Source organism: Chrysochloris asiatica, unplaced genomic scaffold, assembly GCF_000296735.1.
Source record: "Chrysochloris asiatica unplaced genomic scaffold, ChrAsi1.0 scaffold00454, whole genome shotgun sequence".
NCBI lineage: Eukaryota > Metazoa > Chordata > Mammalia > Afrosoricida > Chrysochloridae > Chrysochloris > Chrysochloris asiatica.
The window spans coordinates 666875-686170 of NW_006408972.1; positions in this window are offsets into that span (position 1 = coordinate 666875).

Consider the following 19296-nt stretch of genomic DNA (forward strand, 5'->3'; position numbering starts at 1 on the left):
TTTTTTTCCTCTTCTTTCTTCTTCTAGTTGAGCTCTGATCATCCAGTCATTGAAGCCAGGTCAAGTGGGTATTATCTGCAAGTGTGGGTATTCTTATGCCTATGCCCTCTCTTCTTATCAGCTGGACGCTTCATTCTCCATGCTAGTCCTCTGTGGCTATGTCACTTACTCTGCCCTGGTTGTCTCTTGAGGAAGAGCCTTACTTGTCTCATTCAGCTTCTGGTAGCCCCAGGCTATTATGGATTGAATTGAGTGCCCCCTAAACACGTCCATTTGGCTGAGCCATGAGCCTCAGTATTGTGTAATTATCCTGCACTTCGTGATCTGATACAATTATCCTATGCATTATCAATCCTCCATGCTGTTAATGGGGCAGGATTAGAGGATTAGTGATGTTAAGGAGGCGGGGTGTAAACTTCAGGATTAGGTTGTAATATGAGTCAATCTCTTTTGGGATATAAAAGGGATTAAAGAAGCCAGCAGAGCTCAGAGGGACATACCACGACCAAGAAAGAAGAGGCACAGAACATGTCCTTTGGATCTGGGGTCCCTGGGTCAGGAAAAGCCCTATGGAGCACGGTTCTACTCTGACACATGTGGGGGCCATCATGAGTCAGAATTAACCCATAGTAGCTGGTTTGTTTGTTTCTTGTTTTCTTTTTACAGACACCACTCAGAAGGGATTAGGATTAGAACCTATCCTACTCCAATATAAAACTCTCTGGTGCTGCATTGGGTATAGTGCTAGACTGCGAACCAAAAGGTTGGTGGTTTGAAACTACTGGTTGATCCACAGTAGAAAGATGTGGTAGTCTGCTTCGATAAAGATGGTTGTTGTTGTTGTTGTTGTTAAGTGCTGTCAAATTGATTCCAACTCATAGCGACCCTGTATAGGGTTTCCAAGGAGCAGCTGGTGGGTTTGAACCACTGACCTTGGGATTTGCAGTCCAGTGCTGATCCTGCAATGACACACCAGGAAACCCTATGGGCCAGTCCTACTCTGTTCTATAGGGTCGCAATGAGTCAGAATTGAGTCGATGGCGTTGGGGTTGGTTTTGGTTTACTCCAGTGTGCTCGCATTAACTAACAATAACCAGAAAGAAAAGCTCAGTTAACGTTAACATGCTTATCTGTTCAAGTCTATCCAGAGATACCTCAGAAGAAAGGCCTGGTATTCTGCTGATCTTGTTGCGGTTGATGGCCGTTGAGTTGGCGCCAGCTCACTGCTTATGTATATTCAGTGCCTTTAGGTTGGTTCCTGAGATATGGGGTTTCTGAAGCTGTAAATCTTGACAGTAGCAGAAAGCCTCATCTTTCGCGTAAGGAGTGGCTGCAAGATTCGAACTGTCAACCTTGTGGTCAACAGTCCAGGGCTTAGCCTACAGAGACACAGCTATTCCATAACTTATGTATAACAGAATGACTATAGAAGCACCAGAGAGCAGATGGATTTAATTTTGTTATGGCTACAGGGTGGCTGGGAGAGGCTTCTCAGAGGAGGTTAAACTTGAACTTGACTTTGATGTTCTCCAGCTAGAACATAGTAATGCAGCCAGAGGCCTGAAGCCAGGAAGCCTGGATTCAAATCCTGACTCTATGCTTGATGCTCTGTGTGACCTTGGGCAAGTGGCGGGGACTTGCTATGCCTCTGTGCCCTGATTTGTACAATGGGGTTCAATTTCTCAGGCACACAATAGATGCTAATGATTCTTATTGCTGCTATAATGGGTGAAGGCCAGGGGGTAGACTGGCAGTGACAGGTTTGCAGAGCTTCAGGAGATCTGGTGGTGTGGGGAGCTGATGCTGGATTTGAGATACGCACGGGACATCTTCCCAAACTGCAACGTTCCTTTCTCTTAGAGATGGGTAGAAGGCCCTTTGGACTCCTCATGGGAAACTGCTGTGTTTTACACCTGGTCACCATGGGGACACTTGGCCTCCAGCCTCTCCATGGACCCTCCCTTCTAGCTCTTTGAGTTATCAGGAAAACCCCACCATGGACGTCAATGATGATGAGTCCAGAGGTACTCTTCTCAGAACACTGGTCCCATTTTACAGATGAGGAAGCTGAGGCTCAGAGAGAGGCAGGTCTTCTGAAGCAACTCTATGGACTTGACTCTCCAAACTTTGGCTTATCAGCTGAGCTCATTAGATGGTGCCCAGCTTCTACTACCAACTGTTCTGATTAGGACCACAGTAAATGGATCCGGTAGAATGGGAGAACAATGGAGACCAGAACTCAAATTCTTAAAAAGTCCAATCTTACTGGACCGGTAAAGACTAGTGAACTCCCTAAGACTATCACCCTGAGATATTCTTTTAACTGTAAACCAAATGACTCCTTGAGCTAAGTAATAGATTGTTGAAATAATCAGACAACATCTTTAATATCGCATGCAAGTTTTGCTAAAGATAATTTAAAAATGGCTGCAACAGTACATTGACAGAAACTCAAGATGGATTCAGACAAGGATGTGGAATGAGGGATGTCATTGCTGATGTCAGATGGATCTTGATGGAAAGCAGAGAATACCAGGAAGATGTTGTTGTTAGGTGCCATCGAGTTGGTACCAACTCATAGCAAGCCTGTGCACAGCAGAACGAAACACTGCCTGGTCCTGGGCCAACCTCACAATTATTGCTACATGTGAGCCCATTGATGCTGCCACTGTGTCAATTTATCTTCTTGGGAGTCTTCCTCTTTTTCTCTGACCCCTCACTTTACCAAACATGATGTCATTCTCCAGTGACTGATCCCTTCTGACAATATGTCCGAAATATGACAGAGGAAGTCTGGCCATGCTGACTTCCAATGAACATTCTGGCTGTACTTCATCCAACCCAGATTGGTTTGTTCTTTGGCAGTGCATGGTAATTTCAATATTCTCCTCCAGCATCATAACCCAAATGCATCAATTCTTCTATGGTCTTCCTTATTTACTATACACACACCATACATGGAAGCCCTGTGGCTCCATACAATAAACACTGGACTGCAAACCACAAAGTCCACGGTTCAAGCCCACCAGCTGGTCTGTGGGAAAAAGAGGTTTTCTGCTTCCCTAAAGATTTACAGAAATCCTACACAGGGTTGCTATGAGTCGGAACTGACTCAAGGGCATTTAACAACAACATTTATATTAAGTGCCTTTGAATCGGTTCTGACTCATATCGACCTTGTATAAGCTTTCCGAGGCTGTGAATGTTTGTTGGAGCAAAAAGCCTCATCTTTCTTCCGCATGGCAGCTGGTGGGCTCAAACTGTCAACCTTGTTGTTGGCAGTTCAGTGCTTATCCTACGGAACCACTGCAGTCCTATACATGTGTATGTTGTCAGGTAACTTTGAGTCTGATCCGACTCACAGTGACCTTCTGTAGGACAGAATGAAACACTGCTTGGTCCTGTACCACCCTCCCAGTTGTGGTGTTTGAGCCATTGCTGCTGACACAGTGTCTGTCCATCTTGCTGAGGGTCTTCCTCTTTTTCACTGACTCTTTCTCTTTCTGTATCTATGTATACACACACACACACATATATCTAGTCTTGGAAGGCTATGAGTGTGAACCCACTTGATGGCACTTAACAACAACAACAACATATATATATGAGAGGGCTTCAAAAAGTTCAGGGAAGAATGGAATGAAAAGAGAATGGAATATAATGTTTAACTATAGCTTGTTGTTGTCATTGTTTAATGCTGTAGGGTCAGTTCTGACTCATAGAGACCCTATATAGGATTTCTGTGGAACGGCTGGGGAGTTTGAACCACCAACTGTGTGGTAGCAGTAGAGTATCGAGTCTACAGCACCACACCAGGACTCCATGCAGATAGCTGATAACAATTAACAAGAAAGGAAAGAGAAATAATTATAATTATCAGTATCGTCTGCTTGCTGAAATGTGACCGAATTGCATCTGGAACTTTATGTCTTTAAGAAGAAAATGGAAATCTGGAATTTTTTTTACTTGCAATCTCCCAATTTCTCACAATCTGCACCCAATTCCAATATTCATGTAAATCCAGTCTGAGCCACAGTTGGATTTGTGAGTTGGTACTAGAACCCCTCACCCAGAACATGATTGTCCGGGGACTGAGGGCCAGGAACAGAAAACTGGATTGTGTTTCTCAACCTATTGCCTGGCGCTTCTCCACTTTCTCCTCTAAAGTATGGCAGTAGATAGCTAGACCTTTCTTCCTGGTCTGTCTGGAGGCTCCACTGAAATTTATTCTGCATCATAGCAAATCTCTGCTGACAGACAGGTGGCTACACATGAAATGCATTGGCCAGGAATGAAACCCAGGCCTCCCATATGGAAAGTGAGAGTTTTACCAACAAAACATGAACAGGCCAACTTAGTGGAGGGCCAAGTGTAGTACTGAAGAAGGTGAGGCCCAGAGAGGAAAGGAAGCTGCCTCCCTATCCAGCTGGCTTCAAAGCCCACCTCTCGGCTTCTAAAACGCAAACTCTTTGCATCATTGGCTGTTGCTGCAGCCATGAATAAAACTGTAACCAGAGAAAGGAGCCCCGGTGATGCTGTAAGGTAAGCACTCACTACTAACCGCAAGTCCAGCAGTTCAAACCCACCAGCTGCCCCCTGTGAGCTTTACAGCCTTGGAAATCCACTATGGGTCAGGGCTTTATTCTGATGTGTACAGGGTTGTTATAAGTCAGAACTGACTCAATGGCACCTAAACACAACAACGTGATTCAGAATCAGCTCAAAGGAAGTGCCTCTTAGGGGGATGTGGGGGTGCCTGGGTGTCCGGAGGAACACTCCAAATTTGGGGATGCATTCTCAAGGCCTGCTTCCTTACCAGAGCCAAAGCCTTAGGCTCCTGCCCATCTTTGTAAATTTGGGAGGGAGCCTTCATCTCAGGAAGTTATATTCTTTGAGGTGTGTGTGTGCCTTTGGATTTCTTGCAGCATCCCAGCCCCAGAAAGAATGAACAATGCCAGCTCCCCTGGGCAGCTATAAATCTTGAAGATGTTTATCCTGAAAATTCCAGGCCTAATTTATGGCCTTCTCCAAATAGCATGTTGTTTTGCCAGCTATTAGGGTCATCTGAAGCAGAATTATACCTCCAGGTCCCAAAGCATAAATACCTGCTGTCATGTGTGCAGGAGAGAACATGGGGCTTCCCACAGGCTACGGTGTCTGCTGGTCTCCCAGATACATTCCAGTCCTTCCAGAGAACTAGATGCTATTCTTATCACCTCCCTCCTGAGAGGGGATTTAAACACAGTCAGCTGCCAGTATTGCAGCAGGGCCCACCTTTATGGCCATTTGTAGGGCGGGGGAAGGACACCCTAAACCAAATCCAATTAGGGGAGAGCTCGCTGATTTGTTAGATAAAGCTGCAAAGAGTGCCTTCTCTGGGATCCAAGTTGGTCACTGTTGCAACAAACAGGTGAGGATTCTGGGAAAGTCTTGGTGCTCAGTATCTGGTGTGAAGACTCTGGGACTAGGCAGCTTGGAGGTTCATGCCTAAGATCCCTGGGGGGTGGAGTACGTAAGAGCAGAGGGACCTGGACTTGAGCCTGGGGTCCCCAAGGCTGTGTGTTGGTGGGCCAGGCATGAGGTGAAAGAGGTCTTCTATGGATGGAAAGTGTCTTGAATGCCATAAGAAAAACAAGTAATTGCAGTGGAGTGGCCCCTGGCTCCCAGTGACCCCAAGTGTCCCCTAGGAGTAGATCTGTGTTCCTTTGGATTTTCAGTGGCTGATTTTTAAAAAGTAGTTCTCCAGGTCTTTCTTCTGAACTGCCAAGCTTTGGTTAGCAGCTGAGCATGCTAAACCCATGTTTGGACATGTTATCAGCAGGAACCGGTCCCCAGAGAAGGGTCAAGTGCAGAGTCAGAGAAAAAGAGGCAGACCCTCAGCGAGATGGACTGACACAGTGGCTGCAATGATGGGCTCGAATTTAGCAACAATTGCGAGGGTGGCACAGGACTGGGCAGGATTTCGTTTTGTTGTACGTGGGGTTCCTGTGAGTTGGAATTGACTCAACAGCACCTAAGAACAACCATCACCACTATCTAGAAACTTGCAGCCACACGGAAGTCCTCATGATAGCAAGTCCCTCTTAGTGGTACAGTGTTCTTTCAACAGTCTTTATTCGTCCACCTTCCCTAAGTGAATGCTGTCCGGTCTGTTTACCATCAATAGTTCACTTATTCCTTAAATGACCATATGCATTTCTCTTTCACAGCCACACCCATCTCTCCCTGAGACCAGACCATCTCCCTTCATGTCCACACACCCTCCCCTTATCACTGGCTCCCCCTCCCTCCGCTGACTTTTAGCAGTACCTTTTCTAGTTATAGCCAGTATGTTTTTCTATGTATTCCATCGGATTCCAACGTAGGATTCACTTGCCATCACCTACGGGGAGAATCCCCAGAGACATCACATCAAGGACATCACACTTGGAAAAGTAGTGGATCAGCAAAAAAGAGGAAGACCCTCAACGAGATGGATTGATCCAATGGCTTCAGCAACAGGCTCAAGTAGAACAACTGTTGTGAGGATGTTGCAGGACCGGGGAGTGTTTCGTTCTGTTGTATGTAGGATCGCTGAGTCGGAACCAACTTGAGGGTGCCTAACTATTTCTTTAATTTGAAAATGATTTTGCTCATGGAGAGGACAGACTCTTTTCCCTCTCATCTAGTTTACTCCCCTCATCAAAGAAGCACATGATATGCCAGGAAATTTGGAGACAACACACAAATATAAAAAGCTCCTGAGCTGCTCTCACCAACATTCCATCTCATTGGACCTGACATCCTAGTTTGCCCACCGCCCCCCAACCCTGCCAAACTTCTGCCTAGCTATTTTTTTTCTTTATGAGTTTAGAAAGATTTTAAGGCTATAACTTTGGGTCCAGTTTTTGGCATTAAAAATGAGACTTTGCATGTTTCCCATGTCTTTGAAACAATTTGTGGGTCCCATTTTGAATGCATAATAACCCTGTGTAATCTATGGTATGGGTGTACCATCATTTTTTAGTCAGTTTGGGACATCCAATCTATTTCCAGGAAACAGTTGGGTGATTGATAATTCTTTGTCTGGAAATACACACACACACACACACACACACACACACACACACATATATATATATCGTGATGTGTTTCCTAAGGATTGATTAATCTAGCTTTAAGGGGTCAGAGGACACCAAACTGTTAAAGATTCTTGATAAACTTTACTATCCAGAAAAATTGTATCAATTCCATGCCACCTGCAATGTGTGTCTGAGAGTACCTGTTTTACTATCTCAACACTTGATGGTAATGAAAAAGACAGAAGATCTATTAATGTTGAAGAGGAAGTACTACAATAAAGTTACACACACACACACACACACACACACACACGCATAGATATATATATGAAGACTTAGTCTAGTTACTCACTTACTCATCATAGGAGTCCTACTGTAGAGCTATAGGATAAGCACTTGACCAAAAGGTTGGTTTGAACCTCAGGTTCCACAGTTCAAACTCACCAGTGGCTCCTTGGAAATCTATACAGGGTTGCTGGAGTCAGAACCAACTTGGGGGCACTTAACAAGAACTACATCTATTCATCCACACTTACCCTTCCACTTACCCACTTAATTCCTTCCATTCACTTACTCGTCCACCTGTCCATTTACCCACCTTTCTATCTACCTACCCCATCATCCATTCACCCACCTATCTGTTGACTCATCCCATCATCCATGCATCCATCTACCCACCCAACTGCTTGTCTATTCATCTAGCTACTCACCCACTAAGCCACCCATGCTCCACTCACTCACTCAACTACCCACCCATTCCCATATCCATTCACCCACCCATTCACCCAGCCAACCAGGTATCTACTCGTCCATCCATTTTCCCATCCATCCATACATGCACCCATCCATGCATCCATGCATCCATGCATCCATCCAGCCAGCCAGCCACCCATTCATCCATCCATCCATTCATCCATCCACTCTTCACCCACCCATTCACCCATCCACTCTTCCATCTATCCATTCACCACTCTTCCATCCATTCTTTTTATCATCTACAGTTCCAATCCCCTGTAGTAACTCAGAGATCTGTTTATAAAGCAACAGACTAAGCTTATATCTAATAATCTTCCCCACTCTGCCTTTTTTTCCTCCAGGAGTCTCTGCAAGGTAACATTCTATAAAGTCTCTAAGTAGTCATCCTGCGCCTCATCCCTGACCCTCGTCAATTTGAACTTTCTCCATCAGATCTTGTCAGCGATGTCCATACATTCCTCCCCACGGACACGCCCCAGTTTGTACCACGTGATGAAAATACTTTCAGTTGTGACTGTGGCATTTGAATGTCACCACCAGTCCCTGCCTTTGTTCTTTACTAAGCAGGTAGGTGGATGAAGTGGCTGCATGGGATTCTGGGTGGCTTCTATGGGAGTTTTTTTTTTTTTTAAGTTCATTGTGAACTGAGTGATAGCATTGGCTTTACACCATTGTTTCATTGCAATGATTACAATCTCCTCCATGCATCATCATTCAACAGTATTTGCTTCCATTCCCTTTTTTTTGGGGGGGGGGGCAAGGCATGTACACAGAAACACTCAGGAATATTTAATAATTTAAACCACCAAAGGGCACATTTTGCAAGTCCTGGCCACTAGCTCTCAGTCCCTCTCTTCCCATGAGTCTAGAGTCCTCAGCTGCTCTCTCTCTCCATGTCCCCATCTCTGCCTCCATCTCTGGTGTCTCTGCTTTTCTGGATAAGGTCCCACATTCTGCTTGTGCTCCTCTCCCTTGATGATCCTAGGGTCCTCTGTTTCTGGACTGTAAAATTAACTACTCCCCCATTTTGGTTACAAAGCTTCTACCTTTACAGTTGTTACAGTCATAATTAGTCATGATAACATTTCCTCACTATTGAATCATAAGAATCTTATCCTCATCTCTTTTCACCAGATCCATCTAGACAAGATGAAAACTATTCAGTGGGAGCTCTACCTTCCCTCCCACACTCTTAAACTAAACTCCCTCTTGAAAACTTGTAAGCTAGTCACTTTGTGCCTTTATTGTCCTCTCATTTTAGGTAACCAATGTCTAAGTTGTGTGTCCCTATCTACCCTGTGTACAGAGGGGATAGCATTGATACTTGATGTGGAAGACTCTTTCCCTCTCTGTTGGTATTTAGAGTAACTACCTCCATGACTACTGGTCAAGTTCATCAAATTATAGCAATTTACCCTTGTTTCCTTTATCAAAAATTGTTTTTTGTTTTTACCTTCCTCTAGTTGAGTTCTGATTATCAAGCTATTGAGGGTCAAATAGGTACTATCTGCAAGTTTGGGTATTCTTGTGCATCTCCCCTCACTGGATGCTTCACCTTCAGCTCTAGCCCTTTGTGGCTATGTCCTTGTTCATGGCTCAGGAGTCTCCAGGTCTTACCACATTTAGGACCAACCAGCCCTTCCTCTTCTCTCTCTTATCTCCAGGTCAATGGGAGTCTATGGGACATGGTCGAACTCAGCCCATATTTTCACTGCTGCCTTTCCACCTCTTCCACTCACCAGTAGACCAATGTGGTCACCAGAAAACTTACATGCCTGCTCATGTATTCCCTTTGAGTTTCAGCCTTGGAGGAGTGTTTGTCCTGTAGGGACTTGATTGCTTGCCTTGATAGCTCCTGTATGGGAATGTTTTGCAGAAGAGAAATTCTTAAGTTCTAAAAAAAATCTCCCCTTGCACAGGTATATCTTTGGCCTGGAGCTAAGAGAATTAGGAGATATTTACAATGATTTAGAGCTAATTTTACATCATCCTGTGTTTCCACTTTGTCCTGGAGTTTGTTAGGGAGGATTTAAGTGTTGGTTGTGGGTGTGTTGGAGCCTCTGGGTGGTACAGATGATTAATGTGCTCTGCTACTAACCAAAAGGTTGGCAGTTCAAGTCCATCAAGAGGCACTTTGGAAGAAAAGCCTGGCCAAACAGTTACCAAAAAGTTAACCACTAAAAATCATATGGCTTGCTAAAAGTGAAGAGGACTTACAACATTTACTGACGAAGATCAAAGAGCACAGCCTTCAGTATGGATTACATCTCAATGTAAAGAAAACAAAAATCTTCACCACTGGACAATAAACAACATTCTTATCAATGGAGAAAAGATTGAAGTTGTCAAGGACTTCATTCTTCTTGGATCAACTATCAACATTCACAGAAGCAGCAGTCAAGAAATCAAGTGACATATTGCATTCCGCAAATCTGCTGCACAAGACCTTTTTAAAGTGTTGAAGAGCAAAAATGTTAGTTTGAGGATTAAGGTGTGCCTGACCCAAACCACGGTATTTTCAATTACCTCATATGCATGTGAAAGCTGGACAGTGAATAAGGAAGACCATAGAAGAATTGATGCTTTTGAGTTATGGTGTTGGAGGAGAATATTGAAAGTGCCATGGACTGCCAAAAGAACCAATAGATCCGTTTTGGAAGAAGTGCAGCCAGAGTGCTCCTTGGAGGCCAAGATGGCCAACCTTTGTCTCTCATACTTTGGACATATTGTCAGGAGGGACTAGTCGCTGGAGAAGGACATCATGTTTGGTAAGGTGGAGGGTCAGAGAAAAAGAGGAAGACCCCCAACAAGATGGATTAGCCAAGTGGCATCATCGATGGGACTCAAGCGTGGCAACAATAGTGAGGTTAGCCCAGGATCGGGCAGTGTTTCATTCTGCTGGGCATGAGGTCGCTATGGGTCAATACTGACTCGATGCCACCTAACAACAAAACAACTGCATGGCGGACAGCTCTCTTCTGACACCCATGGGGTCACCATGAGTCAGAACTGAAGCAACAGTAATGGCAATTGGTAAGGAAAGAAATATATGTATGTTTTCATGTAGCTGTAAATCATAGTTATGGTACAGGGCAGTATTTCTATGAAAAAATGAAATTAGAAAAACCCTAACTCCAAACCAAGTCAGTTATCATCTTATTTCTAGCTCTACTAATTCTTCAGAAATCACCCCAAAATAGACATATTGAAGGTTCTCTCAAGAAATTGAATAAAAATGGGAAAATCAGCTTTCTAGAGTTAAGTTTGAAAAAGAATTCAATGGTAAGAGACTCCAAGGTAGGCTTGGATTCTGGTCTGCAGCATAGACTCAGCACTGAACTGTGAACCACAAGGTGGGCAGTTCAAACCCATCAGCTGCTGCTTGGAAACCTCATACAGGGTCATCATGAGTCGAAACGGACTCAACGGCACTTGATAACAAGAAGACCAAGGTAGGCATGGTCAGATAACTGGTTTCTCGGCTGAAAACCCAAATGTACAGAAAAATTAATCATCAGAGTTAACATTCATGTTACAAAAAAATAAAATAAAATAAATACATAAAATGAAAAGCAGATAACTTGAAAGACCTTGATGGAGTCTGCGGTGTTCCTGGACTTTAAATTCATTTCCCTGAGTGGTGTGCTCAACTGCTGAACCCCAAATTGGAGACTCCAGTTCACCCAGAGACATGCCTTGGAGGAAAGACCTGGTAATGTGTTACCTAACAATCGGCCAATGCCAACGTCACGGAGCACAGTTCTACCCTGACGCACATGAGGGTCGTCAGGAGTCCGAGTTAACTCAATGGCAATTATTTGACTGTTTTCAAAAAGATCACTTCAACTATTAATTCCCAAAGAGGGGGATTTTCCCCACACTTTGGGTGTGTTTTGTCATCTTTTAGAGGAGAATCGCCAATGATTTCATTGTTTACTTTGAGTGCACTTTTGGTTTGAATCCATTGGGCACTGTAGAGAGAAGTCCTTTTATAAGATATAGCACGGGACCGAGCCAAAAATACCACCACGTGGGACAGGTGCCACACTAGAAACACTACCTGTGTATCCACACACAAACCTTCAGCCCAGCCTCCCTCCGCCCCGGGCGGGTTCAGCACTGGGGAGGCTGGAAATAAGTGTGTGCTTATTTTAGAAGTAACACTTACAGCCTGTAATGCCCTTTTCCCTAAGTATGAGCAAGTGGTGGGTATTTCCTGAGGCGCAGTCTTTCCTCTGACTACCCCCTGACTTTCGAAACACAACCAGTTATTGAGTTTCTCTTGATAAATGTCATTCATAGAGATGAGGGAGGGGGCTGGGATAGGAAAGTGTTTGCCTGCTGAGAGCCAGAATTGTTCACCGATCACAGGTAAGGGAGGCTACTTGCCTCCTCAGATAATCTCCAGGAATGTCAAAGGCCCTTGGGGTCATCTTGTTGAATATTCTTACAGTCTCTCCCTGATCCAGCTAATGCTGAGACCCTCCTGTGGGTGTGGCATAGCTGTCCTCACACATGGCATCCTCCTCAGTGGTGTCCTGATGAGGAGAGAAAACCCATGACACTGAAGTATTGTGGTCATAGCTTTCATCTTGTTCTCTATTTCTTTCTTCTACCCAGTGGTGCCAAGGAGCTCTGGTAGTGTAGTGGTTACAAATCGGGCTGCCAATCTCACAGTCAGCAGTTCAAAACTACCAGCTGCTCCGTGGGAGAAAGATGAGGCTTTCTGCTCCTGTAAAGATTTACAGCCTCGGAAACCCTATGCAGGGTCGCTATGAGTCAGAACCGACTCCACGGCATGTAACAACAATAACACACAGTAGTGCCAAGGAAGAAATGCCTGGCAATCTGTTTCCCTTAACCTAGAAAAACTCCACGGAGCAGTTCTATTTGGAAGCTCATCAGGTTGTCGTGAGTCGGAATTGACTCGAAGACAACTAGCATATACGTCCCTGTTCACAAACGAGGGAGGGGGACCCTCAATGAGATGGACCGATCCAATAACCATCACAAGAGTCACAACATGGCGATGATTGTGAGGATGGCACAGGGTCAGGCAGGGTTTTGTTCTGTTGTAAGTGAGTTTCCATGAATTGGATCTGATTCAATGACAGTGGACAACAAAAATAATACTGCCCTTTTTCCTCCTCTAAAATTCTTTCTCTCTCTTTTCCTCTTCTTAAGTAAATAGCAATGCTGTTGGTACCTTCGCAGATTCTTTATTACTAGGCTTATAGCTGTGTGTTTTAAGCCTTTCTAAGTATCTCATCTTCTTCCCCCTTCCACTCCATGGAAAGCAGCTCTGATATGATAGGAATTTCTTTGAGGTTTTGGGCTGGGAAGTCTCATTGAGCAGCCCTGGTTGGCAGGAGACAGCCTTCCACCCTCCTGGGATGCGAGTAGGCACTTTTCTGGGGTCTCATGACCACAGCCTGGAAGGAGCAAATGGTTAAGTTCTAACCCACCCAGGGGCACCCCAGAAGACAGATAGGGAGACTTGTTTCTGAAAGGTCCCAGCCTGGAAAGCCCTGTGGAGCACAGCTTTGCTGTGTACATGTAGGGTTGCCATGATTATAAATCAACTTGATAGCAAATAAAAACAAGCCTAGACTTCTCAATCGCCTCACATGCATGTGAAAGTAGGACAGTGAATAAGGAAGACTGTAGAAGAACTGATGTATTTGAAGGAGATTATTAAAAGTACCACAGACTGCCAAAAGAAGAACAAGAAATAAATCTTTGCTGGAAGAAGTGCAGCCAAAGTGCTCCTCGGAAGGCAGGAGAGCCAGACTTCATCTTTCATACTTCAGATATATTGTCCGGAGGGACCAGTCTTGGAGAAGGACATCATGCTTGGTAAAGTGGAGGGTCCGCAAAAAGGAGGCAGACCTCCAACGACATGGATTGGTACCGTGGCAACAGTAATGGGCTCAAGCATGGCAGCGATTGTGAGGTTGGTGCAGAACCAAAGGGCTGAGCAGTGTTTCGTTCTGTTGGGCATAGGGTTGCTATGAGTTGGTACCGACTCGAGGACACTTAACAGCAGCAGCAACAACATGATTAAAGTCGACCTCAAAGATAAAAGTGCCAAGGTCACGTGTTTTCAGAGAACATCCCTCAGGTGTTGTATGAAAACATCTTAGCTGCTGTAGAAATGTTTCAGAAACTCTCTGGGCTAATGCTAACTAGAACACCCTACAGGAGAATGCTTCTCAACATGGCTTTGGAAAATCAAGCTGTGAAACCAAATTGCAGGCCCCTTTAAAATATGTTGACTCCTCTCAATAAACAAACAAACAAACAAGCAGTTTCTTCACTGAATTCTTTAGATTCTCAAACAAAAATGTCTGTGCTACATTAATACTCATCCCCTTCAACACAGCCCCAGCCCCAGCCCAGACACTTTCCAGCTGTGTCCTTCCCGTTCCTCAAATATGAGATGTGTCCTGCTTTTTCTCCATTATGCAAAACATGCAATAAGGAGTGGTTGTGCTTACTGATGGTGTAAGAATTGCTTCATTGCTGTGGACACGGATTGACGACTCTACAAGCAATGTTTTCTCCCTCCTCTTGCTACCCTAAGTATCCGGTTGACAACGCATACTCTTCCTGTCCTTTCAATTGAGATCCATAGGCTTATGGTAGACACAAAGATCAGGGTCTTAGGAAAGATCCTTGGCAAAAGGAGGACTCTTGACAAGATGATGTAAGGAATTAATTTGCTCAGTGATTAGTTGCAGTACTTTGCATCTGCACAAGAGGGCGCTTTGGTACCCGACTGTATTATAAGACCCTTAGGGTTGCAGAGTACTGTCTGGGGGTAACTTTTAGTAGAAGAATTTCTTGCTGGGGGCTTGGTTGCATTTCAAAACTGCTTTGAACCACAATTAAGAAAGGGAAAAGTTGTATCTGTGTGGAATCTTTGTCTGCACTTATTTGACTTTCATGGAATTTTGCCATCACATGACTTGGTTTCTTCGACTGGGAGCCTTGTAAAAAAGGTACCATTGTGCAACACAGGTTGTGTCGTTCTGCACAATCAGAGTTCACTGTGGGTACAACTAAGAAATATGGTTACACTTCTTCCAAGACAGATTTGTTTGTTCTTCTGGAAGTCCATGGTACTTTCCACATTCTTCTCTAATACCTTAATTCAAATGCATTGGTTCTTCTATAGTCTTCCTTATTCATGGTCCAAATTTCACATGCATGTGATAGGATTGCATTTTCCCATCCCCTTTGAAGTTAGGCATGGCCGTGGCTTGCTTTGACCAATAAAATCTGAGCTTAAAAATGTTATGTATATATAGTGTGTGTAGCAGCTCTAAAAGCCAGTGCAAATCAAATCCAACAGTGTATGAAAAGAATGACATACCATGACCAAGTGGGATTTATTCCAACTATGCAAGACTGGTTCAACACTTGCAAATCAATTTATATAATCCTTCACATCAGCAGATTAAAGAGGAAAACCCATATGATTTTATCGTTAGATACAGCAAAAACATTTGACAAAATTCAGTACGAATTTATAATAAAAATTATTAACCAACCAGAGATAGAAATGAATTTCCTAAACTTGACAAAAGACATCTATTAAAAAACTAGAGAGAAAATCATACTTAATGGGGAGATACTAATTAGAAGGTTTAAATGTCCTCTTACTCCATTCTAAGTCAGCATCTTACTGGAATGACTAGCTCATGCAATAAGACAAGAAAAGGCAACAAAAAAGCATACAGTTTGGGACTACACTAAAAACCAAACCCTTTGTCATCGAGTCAACCCTGTGTAGGGTTTCCGAGACTGTCAATCTTTAGGGGAACAGAAAGCCTCATCTTTCTCTCAAGTGCTGACTGGTGGATTTGAACTGCTGACCTTATGGTCCAGTGCTGCCATCATTGTTCACAGGTGACGTGATTGTCTTGGTAGAAAATCCAAATGAACTGACAAAAGAAGACAAGACAAAACAAAACAACAAAAGCACTCCTTGAACTGTGAAGCATTTTCTGGCATCTTCACATACCATTTTCAATGGTGGTGGCATTTTCCTGAGATGTCTGTCTCCCTTCCCCCTTTCTTTTTCTTTCTTTACCCAGGTGTCCCCCAAACATTTCCTCCACACCTGTGACAAACCCTGATGGTCACTGTGTCATGGATTGAATTATGTCCCCCCAAATAAATGTCATCTTGCTGTAGAGCTCCTGTAGAGAATGACCCGGATTCCCAGTAGACTCTCCCACCTCACCTGTGATAGCTACAGTTTTGTGTCTACGTAGCAGACCAGGATCTCAGTGATTTGGCAGTGGAGAGAGAGTTATCACCTGCATGATGAGATTTAATATAATGTAATCACCATCCTCATGATATAATCTGATGTGATCAACCTGGATCTAATGATTATAATGATCTTATATGTTGTAAATGCTCACTTCTATGTTTTTAACCAGACCAACGATTGTTCATCTAAGTCTGTTGTTGTGGCCCTATTTTTGCAGATAATAATAGTTCTTATAGGATTGTTGTAGGCATTCTATGGTGTAATGGCTGTGGATGACACACAGTACACACTCTAATGCTAGTCATGACGGCAGATCATTTGTAAGGGTAGGAATGTTCAGTAAGTATTGGGTGAGTGGATGGATGGATAGGTGGATGGAGGGGTAGATAGATGGATGGATGTGAGGGTAAATGGATGGATGGGTGTATTAGGTTGTATCTAGAGTCAATTCCTTTTGACAGATGACTAGAGCTCAGAGGGTCCTGTTGTTGTTGTTAGGTGCCATCAAGTTGGTACTGACTCATTCCAACCTTATGCACACCAGAAAAAACACTGCCCGATCCTGGGCCTACCTCACTACTGCGCTGCCGCTTGGCTAATCCATCTCATTGGGGGTCTTCCTCTTTTTCTCTGACCCTCCACCTTACCAAATATGATCTCCTTCTAGTAATAGAGGGGCCTACTACCCAAGAAAGAAGAGCCAGGAGTGGAGTGCATCCTTTGGGACTGGAGTCCCTGCACAGTGAAGCTTCTAGATCCAGAGGAACTGATGCCAAGACACATGGAGATCTTCAAGGAATTCTGGGCCTACAGATGCTGAGAGAAGACAAAGACCCTTTTCCAGAGTCAACAAAGAAAGAAAGCCTTTTCCTAGAGCTGAAACTCTGAATTTGGACTCCTAGTCTCCTGGAGTAGGTCATAAATAACTATGGATTACATTGTGAAGAATGGGCATTCCAGAACACTTAATTGTGCTCATAAGGAACCTGTACATAGACAAAGAGGCAGTTGTTAGGACAGAACAAGGGAACACCAAATGGCTTAAAACCAGGAAAGGTGTGTTGCAGGGTTGTATTCTTTTACTATACTTATTCAATCTGTATACTGAGCAAATAATCTGAGAAGCTGGATTAAATGAAGAAGAACATGGAGTCAGGATTGAGGGAAGACTCATTAAAAACCTGTGATGTGCAGATGATACAACCTTGCTTTCTGGAAGTGCAAAGAACTTAAAATACATACTGGTGAAGATCAAAGACCACAGCCTTTGGTATGGATTGCACCTCAGTGTAAAACAAAACAAAATAAAACAAAATCCTCACCACTGGACCAATAAACAACATTCATATAAATGGGAAAAAGATCGAAGTTGCCAAAGACTTCATTTTGCTTGCGGCATCCTCAGTCAACACTCACGGAAGTAGCAGTCAAGATGCATTGCATTAGACAAATCTAGTGCACAAGACCTCTTTAAGGTGTTCCAGAGCAAAGATGTCAATTTGAGGACTAAGGGTGCTTGACCCAAGTCATTGTATTTTCAATCACTTCATAAGCATGATAAAGTTGGACAATGAATAAGGATGATTGTAGAAGAATTGAAGCATTTTAATTATGGTGTTGGAGAATAATATTGAAAATATTATGGGCTGCCAGAAGAACAAACAAATCTGTGTTTGAAGAAGTATAGCCAGAATGCTATTTAGAATCCAGGTTAGCAAGACTTTATCCCTCATACTTGGAAACCCTATCAATGGCACTTAACAACAACAACAACTTTGTACATATTATCAGGAAAGACTAGTCCTTGGAGAAGGACATCATACTTGGTAAAACGGAGCTTCAACAAAAAAGAGGAAGACCCCCAATGAGATAGATTGCCATAGTAGCAGCAACAATGGACTCAAATACAGCAATAGTAAGGATGGCGCAGGAATGGGCAGTGTTTTGTGTTTTTGTGCATGGACTCGCTATGAGTTGGAACCAACTCAGTGACACCTAACAACAACAACGAGCCTCCTAAACTGTGACAGAATAAAATTCTCTCTGTAATATGTAATCTACATGCAATATTTATGTTATACCTACACGAGATAAATAAGACACCATCCTTCCAACGAACCAATCTGTGTACAGTTAGAATTCTCCTTGGAAGCCAGGATGGCCAGACTTCATCTTTCATACTTTGGATGTAAAATGAAGAGGGACCAGTCCTTGTAGAAGGATATCATGCTCGGTAAAGTGGAGGGTTGGAGTAAAAGAGGAAGACCCCCCCCAAAAGATGGATTGGCACAGTGGCAGCAGCCATGGGTTCAAATGTAGCAACTATTGTGAGGCTGGCACAGGACCGGGCAGTGTTTCGTTCTGTTGTGCATGAGGTAACTATGAGTTGGTACCGAGTGGATGGCACCTAACATCAACAACAACAACTTCCACCAGTGGTTGCTGATAATGAGCATTTATGGTGACTTCTCTCCTGTCAGCGCTGACCTTGGCCTCCATTTTCAGCTCCTGTTTATAGTTTATATTCAACACTATGACACTCCTTGTTTGCTTTGACCCAAAGCAGTCTTCCCAGGGGAAGACGTCCATTCTGGGTGGGGTGCAGACGTCATCGTTGTTCAGGGAGGAGGACCCCAACTGGTGAGCTCCTGGATGTTCTGGGGTGACAGTTTCTCGTCTCTTTATCCACATGGAGGTCGCTGTGACTACATCAGACTGACAGGTGTTCAGACAATGTTTTCTGCTTTTTGAAGAAGAACCTCAGCAGACTTGCATCTTTGCCTCCTTCCCTCTTTGTGGCTGGGATTCAGATCCTTTGCCTGGAATTATTTGTAAATTCCCCCAGCTTCTTTAGAAACTTCTATCAGCATCCCCACCCTCTATCTCAGAAGGAAGATTCTTTTGTGGGTCCCTTCTGTTTGATTGCTTCTCTCCCCTACAACAGGAGAGTCTGTTATCTCTCTTCAAGAATCATAAACCTAAAACACAACATGGCCCTTACATATGGTCTATCTGCTGTAACAGTTGGCTCTGATTCACGATGACCCCACGTGTGTTACAGTTGAATTATGTTCTATAAGGTTGTTGTTGTTGGTGGTTTTAATTTAAGGTTTTTATTGTGGATTGAGTGAAAGTTTACAGGGCACATCATCAGGTTCACATTCAACCATTCATATAACTTGCTTCACTACATTGATT